This window comes from Pelophylax lessonae (assembly GCF_965119305.1).
Source record: "Pelophylax lessonae genome assembly, chromosome: 12".
Classification (NCBI taxonomy): Eukaryota; Metazoa; Chordata; class Amphibia; order Anura; family Ranidae; genus Pelophylax; species Pelophylax lessonae.
This window is the reverse complement of record NC_138779.1, coordinates 114715350-114727457: the sequence shown is the minus strand read 5'-3', so window position 1 is coordinate 114727457 and position 12108 is coordinate 114715350.

The window sequence follows — 12108 nt, the reverse complement described above, 5'->3', positions numbered from 1 at the left end:
GTGCTTCAAGAAAAAAGAAAAACCCTCATTGGAATCCATGCATCCGGTGCTCTGCATGTAGATTAGGGGGCCGGACGCATGGATGGGGGGGGCAGCGCCCCTAATGGACGGGTCGGCCGCCACTAGTTAAAACCCCTTCAGTGACTTATGGTAAGTCACTTACCTCGGGTCAAGCTCCGCCGGCACCCCCTGCTAAGTTGCGCCCTAGGCTGCTGCCTAGGTCGCCTTACTGGTAGCACCGGCCCTGACTCCATCTAGGTGGATGGCCTACATTTTGGCACGGATCACGAACTGGATGATCCTGTTTTTAGTCTCCACAATACTTACAGAGGGGGAATTCCAGGCCTTTGCAATAGTTTTCTTTACAGTGGTGGTAATTTGTAGTAATAATTGGAAGGTCCATGCTGAGAAGGGTGGCTGACTTTAGAGATTCATAATAATAAGAAAAGAGAGCGATCGCTTGTTGGTGACATTTTTCTTGCTTTTGCAATATAAATATCTTCTGCATCAGGCTCCCTTTTTCACTCCAACCACAAGTATAGCACAGGACCCAAACCCTCAGCAAGCCGACTGGATATCCCCACCACACTCAGCCGAGAGTCTGACTTTACTTCTGGTTTCGTCACTTCCTGCTCACGCCAAACAGCATCTCTGCTCCTGCTCCAGGCGGCTTGCTGAGGATGTGGGTCCAGTACTATTCTTGGGGTTATAGTTCATATGCTTTGTATCTATGCCATATTGCAAGAATTATTTTGGTGAGCTTTATTCTTTATAAAGTAGAATTTGAAACTTTGGGTTTTAATGCACTATTGGAAGCAATCTTTTCCTTTACATGACAAATGATTACCAGACGACAGGGGCTCAACCAAAAACAACTGGAGCCCACCTGAAAAAAACAATACACCCTCAAAGAGGATCAGCTCCTCTTAAACAGCAGCCTGCAAAACCTTGCGGCCAAAGGAGACATCCGCAGATGCCAACACATCCACTTTATAAAACTTTGTAAAAGTGTGCACTGACCAGGTGGCCGCCTTGCAAACCTGGGTCAATGATGCTTGATGACGGAAGGCCCTGGAGGCACTAAGCGCCCTAGTAGAGTGCGCCTTGACAGGGAAAGGAGGGACTTGACCCCTGATGGAATAGGCCTGAACCACCCTCTGTCTGATCCATCTGGAAATGGTCGCAGAAGAAGCAGACAACCCTTTGCGAGGTCCATCCGTGAGCACAAATAGAGAGTCTAACTTCCTGAAAGTCTCCGAAGCTGCCAGGTACACCCCAATTTCCCAGACCTTATCCAAGGCATGCAAGGCAATTTCCTTTGGATGTTTAAGCCTGGGACACAGAGAAGGCAATATAATGTCCTCATTCAAATGAAAGTCATAGACCACCTTAGGAAGGAATGACTGACAGGGGCAAAGGCCCACCTTATCTCTGTGGATCACCAAATAAGGTGAACAACAGGACAAAGCCACCAGTCCTGACACCCTGCACACAGAAATAATAGCTACCAAAAAAGGCCACCTTCTGGGACAGCGTAAGCAGGGGAATCTCCTGAATATTTTCAAAAGAAGGCTTCTGTAGAGCTGAAGGCACCAAATTAGGATCCCAAGGTAGCAACGGAGCCCGCACTGGAGGAACCAAATGTCAGACACCCTGAAAAAAAGTACGCACCAGGGAGTGTGTGGCCAAAGGTCGTTGGAAAAAGACTGCCAAGGCTGAAACCTGGCCCTTGATGGTACTCAAGGCCAAATTCTGTTCAACCCCTTGTTGAAGGGAGGCTAAGATCCGAGCCTCCGAGAAAGCGTGGATGAACCCTAAGAGACTCACACCATGTAATGTACGTCTTTCACGTACAATGGTAGATCTTCCTAGAAGTAGATTTCCTAGCTTTTAAAAATGTTGGAATCACAGACTCAGACAAACCTCTATCCTTTAGCACCTGGCGTTCAACAGCCAAGCAGCCAAAGCCAGCGACTGTAATGCAGGATGGAAGATCGGCCCTTGGGACAGCAGATCCTCCCAGAGAGGGAGCTTCCAAGGAACATCAGTTACCAGCCGCACTAGATCGGCGTACCAGGCCTGGCGCGGCCAGTCCCGAGCCACTAAGATGACCTGAATCCCTTCTGCCTCAATCCTGCATAGGGGTCTGGGCAGAAGTTTGAGAGGAGGGAAGGCTTAGATCAGATGATACTGACCCCACAGGGCCACCAGCACATCTTGACTGAGCCACAAACCTCTGCATCTTTCAGTTGAGCCGAGACACCAACAGATCCACCACCTTGAATGTGCACTGGGCATCCCTAAAGCTGACCCATCCAATGATCCAGACACAGTCTGATTGCTCAGAGTTCCAGGACATTGATAGACAGTCTAGACTCTTCCAGCGTCTAAATCCCCTGAGCAGAATGCTTGTCGAGGACGCCTCCACAGCCGGACAGGCTGATGTCCATGGTGACCACTGTCCAATACAAGGGGAGGAAGGATTTTCCCAGCCGAGAGTGAAGCCACCATATCAGGGACTCCTTTGTTTTCCGACTCTCCGGATCTGATTGTCCAGAGACTGTGGAGTCTTGTCCCATCTGGTCAGAATCTGCCTTTGCAGGGACCTCCTATGGAACTGTGCAAATGGAACCGCCTTAAAGGTAGATACCATCCGGCCCAGCAACCGTATGCAAGTCCGGAGGGATGACCATTTGTTGGACAGCAGGAGGCGAATTGCAGCCTGTAATTTCTGGAGTTTATCCAGAGGAAAGAGAACTCTGGCTATGTGAAGGTAGGCATCTTTGAGATCGATAGAGGCAAGGAAATCTCCCTGATGCAGGGAGGGATGCCACCACCATTCAAATGGACTCCATTCGGAACTTCTGTAACTGCACAAAGCAGTTTAGTGCCTTGAGGTCCAGGATTGGATGCAGTTTGCCTTCCTTCCTGGGGACTGTGAACAGGTTTGAGTAAAAATCCTGAAAATGTTCCGAAGTTGGAACCGGGACAATCACCCCTTGAAGGTACAGGTCTTGTACCGCCCCCTGTAACCAGTCTGAGAAGAAAGGTCAAAGCCTACGACGAGGTTCCTTGCCCTTAGTTGCCTGTGGAAGAAAGGTACTCTTCCCCCGTGATACCTTTAATGATGTCATCCAGGGTAGCTCAAAACAGGGTCTCCTTGAAAAAGAAGATCAGTCAAGGCCTTTTTAGGAGTCAGACCAGCATTTGAGCCATAAAACACGCCAAGTGACCACTGCCAAAACAGAAAGGCGAGCTATCAGGGGAGCCGCATCCAAGGAGGCATCACAGATAAACTGCAACCCGTGGACCAGCTGTTCTGTCAGCTCAGTAAAGGCAGGAGAGAGTTGTTCTCCCTCCAAGTCACCGTGTCAGAGTTTGCGGCACTAGAGCAGTGGTAAATATCGGCCCTTATTGCTGAACCAGTTTAGGTGTACATATTGTGGGCCACAGCCTCCGCCTTCCAGTCAGCCGGATCCTTAAAGGCCAGGGACTCTTCCACTGGAATCATGGTTGCCTTCTTTAATCTGGAAACCAGAGGGTCCACCACCGATGGCACAGTCCACTTCTCAGAAGGGACTCCTCATAGTAGTAGCACCTAGTAAAGTGCTTAGGAAACCCCAGTGGTACACTTTGGTCATCCCCACTCTTTAGTGACAATTCTGTCAAATTAGGCGGGGAAAGGAAACACCTTTGCCGCTCTGGATGGCTTGTGAGTGCCAAAGGGAACCTTCGCCTTAGTTGCAGCTTCAGCTATGTCCTCCATCTTCAGGGTATCACGCACAGATACAATCATTGAATCTACCAGAGCCTTTTGCTGCGCGGTCGCAGACGTGGAGGAATCCTCCTCACTATCAGAGGATTCCAGGTGCATTGTCGCTGACCCCTCAGGGTGACCCGCATCTGCGGTGGCCGAACCAGATTCAAGATCTGATGAGACAGATGAGGCAGGAGAAGGCGGGGTGGGGGGCGCTTTTTTACATCTTGTCTGCAAGCCGCCTCCACCCAGGACCACCGTCAGTGCATGGAAAGATGGTTGGGACTCGGAGGGCCCCACAGCCTCAGAGAAGGCCTGCCTCAATACACATAGCATAATGTCTCTAACCTACTAAAGATTCATAAAATAGCTGTCTTAAAGCTAAACTTAAAAGATATGGGGGGCACACCCTAAATGCACAATTCTCAGGTTGGTGCTGCTAAAAGACCAATATACAAATTGAACAATATAATAGCGCACACATACACAGAAAAAAGTTGTTTTCAAATCTTGCAAGGCTACTTAAAAACACCTCCTGCTCTTATGAAGTAAATATGGGGATTTGGTCACACCATATGGCCATACTGTGCTTAAGCCCACCACTACGTCAAAGTACCCCATTTTCAGTTGGTCCTACATTATTCATAGAAAAGATAATCCCACTTCTCAAAACCATAGGGCATTACTCACTCCTGTCATGGGAGAAGTTTGCTAGCTGCAGATTCCTCTGCTAAAACTGCAATGAAGGGACACCTCCTGTAACTACTCACAGGTGGACCATGCTAATGAGGTCTTGGTGTGGGAGAGTGGGGTGCTCCGCCCATAAGTCTGGTCAGGACTATACACGAATCAAAAAAGATATTGGGGGGCATACCCTAAATGCACAATTATCAGGTTGGAGCTGCTAAAAGACCAATATAGAAATTGAACAATATAATAGCGCACACATACACAGAAAAAGTTGTTTTCAAATCTTGCAAGGCTATTTAAAAACACCTGCTGTTATAAAGTAAATATGGGGATTTGGTCACACCATATGGCCATACTGTGCTTAACCACTAGCCGACCGCTCACGTTGCTGCTACTGCAGCAGAGCAGCTCGGCTGGGTCCAGCGATGTAGACCTACATCACTGGATTCCTCCCTCTCTCGGCGGCGCGCGCGAGCCACCGGAGGCTCGCTCCCGCTGTATTCAGACACAGCGGGAGTAGGGCCAGGGGAGGAGAGGCGGTGATCGCCACCGCTCTTCCCCGATCATCGGGGAAAGAGTGATGAAATCCACCCGCTTGTGTAAACAAAGCGGGCAGATCTCCTCTGTGACAGGCAGGGACAGATCACAAGGTTCAGCATAGCTGAACCTGCGATCTGTGTCTGTGTCACACAACACCCTCCCCCCACACACGTCAGTAAGCATGAGGCACACATTTAACCCCTTGATCACTCACTGTGTTAACCCCTTCACTGACAATGTCATTATTACAGTAACAGTGCATATTTTTGCACTGATTACTGTAGTAATGTCACTGGTCCCGCCAAAAGTGTCAAAAATGTCAGTTAGGGGTCTGATCTGTCCGCCGCAATGTTGCAGTCCCGCAAAAAAATCGCAGATCGCCGCCATTACTAGTAAAAAAATAAAATAAACAATAAAAATGACAAATCTTTCCAGTAGTTAGTAAACATGATAACTTTTGCGCAAACCAATCAAAATACACTTATTGCGATTTTTTTACCAAAAATATGTAGCAGAAAACAAATTGGCCTAAAATGTTAAAAAATTTTGATTTGTAAATTTTTGTTTGGGGAATGTTATATATCAGAATGTGAAAAATATTGTTTTTTTTTTTCAAAATTGTCGCTCTTTTTTCAAAAATTAAAAATCGCAGAGGTCATCAAATACCACCAAAAGAAAGCTCTATTTGTGGAGGAAAAAAAGGACATCAATTTTATTTGGATACAGACTCACACGACCGCGCAATTGTCCCATAAAGTAATGCAGTGCAGAATCGCAAAATGTGGCCTGGTCAGGAAGGGGGTAAAGTCTTAAAGTGGTTAAAAATACGCTCATTGAGAATTTTTTTGTGAAAGACATGTAGCTAAATACATTTTGGCTTAAATATATGACAAAAGTTGAATATATTGGATATTTTTTAACTGTCAAAGTAGAAAATGTCAATTTTTTTCACAAAATTTTCGATCTTTTTTTATTAACCGCTTGCCGACTGCTCACAGTATATTTACTGCGGCAGTCAGCCCCTCACAGGCAGAGTGACGTAGGTCTAGGTCGCTCGCCTGTGAGGCTCTGGGGAGCGAGCGCGTGCCCGCAGAGGCGCGCTCCCGCGCGGTCACGGACCCCCCCGCGCGTGTGACCAGCGGACCCGATGTCCGCCGGTCACTCGGCGATCGGCGGGGGAGAGGGAGAATGTCAGGCAGCTTGTGTAAACAAGCCACCTGTCATTCTCCTCCCTGTAAAAACACTGATCACATGGATCTACTATGTAGATCCGTTGATCAGTGTCCTTACAGCACAAGCCACAGCCAATCACAGTAGAAAGCACGCCCCTTGGGACACACACAGCCCCTCCCTCCAAAATAAAGTTAACCCCTTCACTACCAGTGTATTTTTACAGTAACAGTGCATATATATAGCACTGATTACTGTAAAAATGTCACTGGTAACCCCAAAAGTGTCAAAAATGTCAGTCAAGGGTCCGATCTGTCCGCCCCAATGTTGCAGTACCGCAAAAAAAATTGCAGATCGCCGCCATTACACGTTAAAAAAAAAAACACCAAAAATGACAGAAATCTTTCCCTTTGTTATTAAACGCGATAACTTTTGCGCAAACCAATCAAAATACGCTTTTTGCGATTTTTTTTACCAAACATAGGTAGCATAAAACAAATTGGCCGAAAATTTTAAAACATTTTGATTTTTACATTTTTTTTTGGGGAATTTCATATAAAAAAATGTGAAAAATATTGTTATTTTTGCAAAATGTACGCTCTTTTTTTGTTTATAGCGAAAAAAGTAAAAATCGCACGGGTGATCAAATACCACCAAAAGAAAGCTCTGTTTGTGGGAAAAAAAGGACGCCAAATTAGTTTAGATACAGCATCGCACGACCGCGCAATTGTCTGTTAAAGTCACGCAGTGCCGAATCGCAAAATACCCCCTGGTCGTTTAGCAGGAAAATCCTCCGGGGCTTAAGTGGTTAATATTGCAAAAAATTAAAAATGCAGAGGTGATCAAATACCATCAAAAGAAATCCCTGTTTGTGGGAAAAAAAGGACGTAAATTTTCGTTTGGGTACAGGGTTGCATGACCGCGCAATTGTCAGTTAAAGTCGCGCAGTGCCAAGGTGCAAAATGTGGCCTGGTCATTAAGCAAGAAAATCCTCCGGGGCTAAAGTGGTTAAGCCCACCACTACGTCAAAGTACTCCAATTTCAGTGGGTCCTACACTATTCATAGAAAAGATAATCCCACTTCTTAAAACCATAGAGGAATCTACAGCTAGCAAACTTCTCCCATGACAGGAGTGAGTATTGCTCTATGGTTTTGAGAAGTGGGATTGTCTTTTCTATGAATAGTGTAGGACCCACTGAAAATGGGGTACTTTGACGTAGTGGTGGGCTTAAGCACTGTATGGCCATATGGTGTGATCAAATCCCCATATTTACTTTATAAGAGCAGGTGTTTTTGAATAGCCTTGCAAGATTTGAAAATAATTTTTTTTCTGTGTATGTGTGCGCTATTATATTGTTCAATTTAAGCTAAACTTGTCACAACACTGTCCCCCCTCATGGCCATACAATGGACACATTGATAACAGTCCATGGTACTTTTCTTTACAGGATTTGGGATAGATGTCCTTATCCAGCAGAGGGATCCCACATCTTGAGGGCAGTAACCAGTCCCCTGGAATGATGAAGAGGTTACTTCAGGTTGGAGAGTGATCTTCAATTACCCTGAAGAATGCAATTAAATAGGGATCAGCTTAGGAGGTGTTTGTTGATGCAGAGTAAAGGATTGTGTCATCGATAACAGATTAGGGATACACTGCAAAAAGAAGAAAAAAACAATCAGACAACAGACCCAAATTTTTAGTCCCCCAACAATTTGTCTTAAAACGCTCATATCCGGTAGCCACCCGAAAAATCAATCCCACCTACTATTAGAAACGTCTTGCCTAATTCCTGAAGCTAATTAATGCAAAGCTTAATGTGTGACTGAATAGAAGTAGCATGATTGGTTTGATTAAAGCAACACATGCACACATCCAAAATTATGTTTAAGAAGCAAATAGTCTATGGCTACTCTATTTTAGAGTACTGCCATGCATGTGCCTTGTAAATCGAGGAGCAACTTCTGCAAGGCAGTAGTAGTACAATTAGACTTTTTGCCATGTTAGAAGCTAAAGTGTTAATGGTTCTAGCATTATGGACTGCCAAGGCTGGCACTACCACAAGGAATAAGGCTAACCTTTTATATTCTGCCCTAGAAAGTAGGGTAATGTCTTCTAATACAGATAAAGCAGCTCTCCTTAGTCAAGCAACTGTTTGTCCTTGTGAATAGTGCAATATAATACTCAAACGGCTCAGGGTGCATGGTCCCCAAGTGATTTTTGCAAGGATTTAGGAATAAATAATATTTCCACAAGAAAACAACCATTCTACAGGTAGTTTAACATGTCTGGTGTGGCTGAGCTTAAGTACAATGTTATTACAACTCATTTTAATATCCACTGCAGTACATACCTTGCCAGTGCTGCAGAGAGCCCTAATACCTGGAGGAATGGTAGTTGGGGCAGCTTTGTTATGAAAAGTAAAATGTTGTCATTTTCCTATCTGGTTGTGGTCACAAGTCATATTATAACATACATCACCTTGAGTAATATTAAGAGTCTTTATGCTCGTCATATTTTCCCAGCGCCGAATGGGATCAGGACAATCCTTACAATACTCATAAGGCAAATATGTGAGCGTATGTCATCAGTCTCAACAGTTGTGTCATTGGGTAACATCTGAAATACCTGTGACAATATTTGCATTGGAGTAGGTAATGCTATTAAACAAGTAGCCATATAAACCTAAACATTTTCAGATTGCTTCAACAGCTCATATGGTTGTCTGTTCAGTATTGCATTGTTATAATTTATCCAGGCCCCTGGCCAACCATCAAAGACAGAGCAAGTGATCAGATAAACCATTAAGCCAAACATGAACATGATTGCACAAAACACTACTCACTCTCACTCACTCACTGATCATGGTAGATTTTCTTGCAGTGGCTTGCAGGGCCCCAAGAGTCTTTGCCTTCAAGCTTTACTGAGGTGGTAGGGACCTTCAAACCTCTCTTGAAAACCTTTTCTTTGTGGTTTTCTCATGACCACATGGTCACCTAACTGAGGGGAGTGGGCGCCTAAAAAAACATCAGATTTAGGTAGAAGGAAAATACATTTTCTCATAAGTCTCAGTGAGAAGATTTTGTAATTGTATTTTATACTCTGTTAATTCACCCATGTTTGAATTTTTTTTAAATGTAAGTCATAAATTCATCTATTAAGTGGGTGTCTCTATCTGACTCATAAAATGTCAAGAATACCATAATGACAGACAACTTTTTGGAAAGAACTTTTGAAGTGTGGCCTTGATTGTGGCTTGTGACACAGGCCATGCTTCAAACCATACTAAGAACATATCAGCGCACACTAAAACATACTCACAGGATTTATACTATATATCTGGAGCTGCAAAAGGGTCATTCAGGCCTAGGGAAGTGTCTCAAAGAGACAGTCACCCTTTTTTCTGATTTTTTTTTCTGCTTTTAAACATATAAAGTGCATGTGACTTTATGTGCAAATAATTCAGCTTCCTATGCTGACATGCGTGCTGGTAAAGACTCCTATAAAAGTACTTCTTTGTCAAATATTACTACAAGTTTTGTATGTGGAATCTCCTCAGCAGTGTAATATCAGAACCCACACAATAAAAGTGTAAATATCTTTTCCTATTACCAGAGAATCCTTTACTAGTATAATAAACAGTAATTCAACCTTTAACCACTTAAGCCCCAGAAGGATTTGCCCCCTTAATGACCAGGTCCTAGTTTGCAATTCGGCACTGCATTACTTTAACGGACAATTGCGCGGTCGTTTGACGCTGTACCCAAATAAAATTTAGGTCTTTTTTTTATCACAAATAGAGCTTTCTTTTGGTGGTATTTGATCACCTGTGCGATTTTTATTTTTTTGCGCTATAAACAAAAAAAGAGCAATGATTTTGAAAAAAAAAAAAACAATATTACAATATTTTTCACATTCTTATATGACATTCTCAAAAAAAAAAAAAAATAAATCTATTTTTTTTAACATTTTAGGCCAATTTGTATTCTGCTACATTATTGTAGTAAAAAAAAAAAAAAGAAAAAATCACAATAAGCGTATTTTGATTGGTTTGCGCAAAAGTTATTGCGTCTACTAACTACGGGAAAGATTTATGCCATTTTTATTGTTTTTTTTTTTTTTTTTTTTTTACTAGTAATGGCTGTGATCTGCGATTTTTTTTTTTTTTTTGCGGGACTGTGACATTGCGGTGGACAGATTGGACCCCTGACTGACATTTCTAACACTTTTGGGAGTAGCAGAGACATTACTACAGTAATCGGTGCTAAAAATATGCACTGGTAATGTAATAATGACATTGGCAGGGAAGGGGTTAATACTGTTGGTGATCAAGGGGATAAATGTAAGCTTAGGGGAGTGATTCTAACTGTGGGAGGGTTGGGCTTGTGAAATGATCACAGAGACATGCAATCCTATATAGCAGGATCCCACTGTCTCTGTGATCATTGCAGGGAGAAGGACGGACAGCTGTGTTTACATCAGCCGACCGTCCTTCTCTGTCAGTGGGGAGAGATCGCCGGTGTCAGGCGGCAATCGGAGCCGCCTGACACCCGCACAGGCTTTCCTGCTAATAAGCGGGGGCGGGAGCGTGCCGGCGGGGGCGGCACACATTTTCCCCCTAATGGCCTTCAGGCGAGCGACATATGCCTACGTCGCTTTGCCTGTAGAAGCCAGCCTGCCGCAGTATGTCTGCAGCGGCTGGTCAGAAACCCGTCAATAACTCTACACAATTGCATATATATACAGTATATACTGTATATAACTAGCTGACAAATTTCATCCTGAAAATTATGAAGATAAAAATGAAAATGTACATAACACCCCATGCATGACACACTTGCACTCCCCCCCCCCCCCCCTTTTCCTTCATATACAAAACACAGTGCTTCCTTTTATGGTGACATGGAAGCGGACAACAGAGATAATTCACATTCATACATTATGGACAGATGTTTCTGTTTTAACACTTTCCAAGACTTTAGGGAGGCCATTAAACCATAGTCCAGAATACTGTCTATTGCATACAGCTACTGCTGTGATATTGCTGGATGCACCTTTAATCCTGGCTCCAGATCACATAAAACATTTCACAATGACGTCTTATTACTTTACAATATTCTAATGAAAACTCCAGCTCCACGACCTAAAAAGACAACTTTTCTCTGACAAGATCATAACTTTTCTTTGTTTGTGCTTTAGTTTGTTTTAGCTAGATAATACAACAAACCCTTTAGTTTTATTTTAGATCATTTCCTGAATTCACAACATAATGTATTATACCAATACTGTGTGGTCATACAGAAATATTCGTAAATTCTAGTTTTCTGTTAAGGTTACCACTGCACCCAGTTATGGGATACATTCTTTCAGATTCTGCACATACTGCTTGGATAAAAAAGTAAAAAAACAAAAAAGGAAAATCATTAGCTAGATCAAAAAATATAAAACAGCTGGCTGTAGGTGGCTTCTATCCTAACAGAGTGTGTGGAGATCACTAAGACTGAAACTCAGATTTGCTGCTTGGCAATGTAACAAACCACTAAGCTTAATTGAGAAGATGGTATGGATTTCTGCAGATGAAGTGTTTTGATTTCCAAATCTAAATCCAAAATTTTTCTTTCTTTTAATTTTGAAAGACGTCTTTGGTTTGATTGATTCATCCTTTCTGTTTGTTCTGGTGACCCCTGAAGTCAGGTCAGACAATTATGGGAATCCAGGTTTTATAGTTGTCAATGGTAAAAGTGTGTGTGTGTGTGGTGGGGGGGGGGGGGTGCAAAATCTTAAATGAGAAGTACAGCCAAAGCTCATTTGGCTGTACTTCTCCTGTGGATCACAGGAGCGCAGTTCGTTCTGCACTCCTGTGGCCCATTTTCTGCAGACAACGGACTAAAGCCCACTGTCAGCTGATGTCACAGAGCCAGTTCAGACTGTGGAAAGATCAGAACCATATGG